Source organism: Triticum dicoccoides, chromosome 4B (genome assembly GCF_002162155.2).
Source record: "Triticum dicoccoides isolate Atlit2015 ecotype Zavitan chromosome 4B, WEW_v2.0, whole genome shotgun sequence".
Taxonomy (NCBI): domain Eukaryota; kingdom Viridiplantae; phylum Streptophyta; class Magnoliopsida; order Poales; family Poaceae; genus Triticum; species Triticum dicoccoides.
Window position 1 is genome coordinate 5,466,487 of NC_041387.1, and position 4,120 is coordinate 5,470,606.

A 4,120-nucleotide genomic window follows, 5' to 3' on the forward strand; every position below is an offset into this window, starting at 1 on the left:
GGGGGCAGGGAAGAGAGTCGTCGACGTAGCCGAGCAGATAGTGGCTCCCCAAGAGCGGGAGAACCTGCGCACGCCAGAAGATGTAGTTGTCGGCGGAGAGCTTGATGGTGATGAGATGGCCAAAGTGAAACGGCGGCGGTGGTGACGATCCCATCGAGGAGGCTGCCTGGGGCGCAAGCACCATGGAGGCAGTCGGGGGCACCGAAGACGGCGCGGGGGCAGGCAGCGCCGCGGTCGGGGCCGACGCCGCAAGACCCGCCATCAGGGCGGTCTCGGGCGCTGCCGGCATGAGCGGCGGGATAACGCCCGCGGGAACGGTGGTGGACGGCGCCGCCGCGGTGTGGACCGCGAGCTCGCACCCGAACGTCGAGGGCGCCGGCGGTGTCGAGTAGAAGGAGCCGATGCTCCGGGTCCCGAGAGGGGCCGGTACAGCGGCGGCGTCCAACGGGAGGTTCAACAGGGCCGCGAGGGAGGCCGGCAGGAGTCCCGTGGCGGTGGAACCGGACGTGGCGGCGCTCGACATGGCGACAGCGCGATCGGTGGCGCGGCGGTGAAGACGGCGGCGGCGGCGGTGCGGGTATTAGGGTTTGAGCGGAAGCGGTCATAACCTAGCGTGATACCATGTAAGACAATAGGTTTGGGGGAACCGGCACAATCCTCTGGGGGTGGCCTATCACATATATATAATGAAGGGGTACAATATTACATCATACGTACACATATACGGGAACTATACAATCTAACAACTCCTATATAGATGGATGCAAAATCAAGGTGCATCCCCTCACAAAAAAAAGAAGGTGCATTCGTCTGAACCAGTGACAATGCACAAAACCACCATGTCCAACAAAGATAATCTTCACGCCATGAGCCGCCTATCTTAATCGCATCTATGAACTTGTCACCTATCTCATTCTCGCCCCATCATATGCATGCATGATCATGCATGGCCGGCAAGGCTTCCCAATGATTTGTGCATGAGAGGCACACGACGCAACTCCGTGCCTACATGCAGCATGGGAAGCAGGAGGCCGGGTTCTTTTTTGTTTGGAGGCCGGTTAATTTCTTCGTGGCATTAAACACGAACGCACGACTTTGACAACTCAACATGATTGGAGTAGGACAGATCAACGACCGGTGACTTTGAAATCATTGTCTAAATTAACAACGCAGCATGTTCATCTACTAGATAATACCCCGCACATTAAGGCGTGAATGTGTGTCTTCGGTTTGGATCCTTCCGATCTACGTTATTTTTCATCAACGGCGGTTGCTGTTCTGGGATGCTGGTCCTATGGGGCCTTAGCACGACGACTTCCCGACTGTCTACTACAATAAGTTGTGCCCGGCTCCGGCGATGGAGGGGCAATGACGGCGGCTCGCCTTCGGCTCGCTTCGGTGCTTGTAGTCGTCGCTAGGTGGTCTACGAATCTGGATGTAATTTTTATTTCTGGCATTCATTGTACTGCCATGATTGAAGATGAATAGATTGGAAGTTTTTCGTAAAAAAAAGAAAAGAAAAAAAGAATGGGTTATAGTTCTCAAATTAGACTTTCGAAAGGCTTTTGACTCTGTGTCTTGGACGGATTTGTCTTCCATTTTGAGAGCCAATGGTTTCCCTTCGACCTGGTGTGATTGGATCAATAATCTCAATATGACCAGCCAGTCCGTTGTGCTTCTTAATGGTGAACCGGGGCCATGGATCAACTGCAAACAGGGGCTTCGCCAAGGGGATCCGATATCCCCATACCTTTCCATTATTGTTGCTGATGTCCTTTAACGTCTAATCATACAAGCTTCCTCCAATGGCCGGCTCTCCCACCCGATCGAACCCTCCATTGCTTGCCCCGTGCTCCAATATGCAGACGACACCCTTATCATCCTTCAAGCAGAACACGACCAACTTCAAACGCTCAAATATATCCTTCCTGAATTCTCGAACGCCAACACATTAATTTTCACAAAAGCACTTTCGCTCCTATTCATGTCGAACCAGGACTCGCTTTCCAGTTTATTGATATTTTGGGATGCAAAGTGGCATCCTTCCCTCAATCTTACCTCGGACTACCTCTGTCCGCCCACAAACTCAATCTGAAAGGTTTCTTTTTCATCATAGATAAGATCGATCTTCGTCTAGCTGGGTGGCGAGGGGTACTTCTATCTCTTGCCGGCCGTGCCATTCTGGTTCGTGTGGTCCTTAGGGCCTTACCTATCTTCGCCATGACTGCTCTTCTGCTCCCGGTGGGCATTGTCCAGGAAATCGATAAACGCTGCAGGTCCTTTTTCTGGGCGGGTCAGGAAAAAGTGTCAGGTGGGCAGTGTAAAGTGGCTTGGGAATTTGTTTGTGCGCCGTTCTCACATGAGGGTCTAGGTTTCTCCTCTCTTCAACACTTAAACTCTTGCCTACTTCTTTCGCATCTAAATAAACTTCACTCGTATATTGCTTCTAGGAGTAGCACCCATCTTGCTGTGAAATATGGATGGTATGATACTCGTGACCTTGATTCTCCGCATGCCTTTGAGTCCAATGTTTGGCATGATATTGCCAAGGGGCTAGAATTCTTTCGATCCATAACTAAGGTGGATATTGGCAATCATACGACAACCGCTTTTTGGCTCGACCTATGGTTTAAAGGCTCCACTGGAAACCTTGCAACAATTTTGCCTGCTCTTTTCTCTCATACCCTCAGACCCACGGCCACTGTCACACGGGTGCTAGGCTATCCTGCTTTGAACCTTGACCTGGCTCCTCACCTTACTCATGTCACTGAACTCGAGTTGGAAAACCTTCGCATTATGCTTGCATCTGTTTCCTTGAATTTGCAGGTAATGGACAAACAAACTAGACATTTTGATGGCAAGCCTATGACTTGCAACTCGGCTTACAAGGCTGTTTGGATCAACAAGCCAATTGGCCCCTTTGCAACGGCCATTTGGAAGAACTATGCACCCAACAAATGCAGAATTTTTCTTTGGCTAGCACACAAAAACTGGGTGTTCATAAATGAAAGACGTTCTGAAGGAAATATGCCCTAGAGGCAATAATAAAGTTATTATTTATTTCCTTATATCATGATAAATGTTTATTATTCATGCTAGAATTGTATTAACCGGAAACATAATACATGTGTGAATATATAGACAAACAGAATGTCACTAGTATGCCTCTACTTGACTAGCTTGTTAATCAAAGATGGTTATGTTTCCTAACCATAGACAAAAGAGTTGTTATTTGATTAACGGGATCACATCATTAGTTGAATGATCTGATTGACATGACCCATTCCGTTAGCTTAGCACCCGATCGTTTAGTATGTTGCTATTGCTTTCTTCATGACTTATACATGGTCCTATGACTATGAGATTATGCAACTCCCGTTTACCGGAGGAACACTTTGTGTGCTACCAAACATCACAACATAACTGGGTGATTATAAAGGTGCTTTACAGGTGTCTCCAAAGGTACTTGTTGGGTTGGCGTATTTCGAGATTAGGATTTGTCACTCTCAAATGTCGGAGATGTATCTTTGGGCCCTCTCAGTAATGCACATCACATAAGCCTTGCAAGCAATGCAACTAATGAGTTAGATGCGAGATGATGTATTACGGAACGAGTAAAGAGACTTGCCGGTAACGAGATTGAACTAGGTATTGGATACCGACGATCGAATCTCGGGCAAGTAACATACCGATGACAAAGGGAACAACGTATGTTGTTATGCGGTCTGACCGATAAAGATCTTCGTAGAATATGCAGGAACCAATATGGGCATCCAGGTCCCGCTATTGGTTATTGACCGGAGACGTGTCTCGGTCATGTCTACATTGTTCTCGAACCGTAGGGTCCGCACGCTTAAGGTTTCGATGACAGTTTTATTATGAGTTTATGAGTTTTGATGTACCGAAGGCGTTTGGAGTCCCGGATGAGATCGGGGACATGAGGAGGAGTCTCGAAATGGTCGAGACGTAAAGATCGATATATTGGACGAGTATATTCGGAGTTCGGAAAGGTTCCGAGTGATTCGGGTATTTTTCGGAGTACCGGAGAGTTACGAGAATTCGTATTGGGCCTCTTTGGGCCATACGGGAAAGGAGAGAAAGGGCCAAAAGGGTGGCCGCA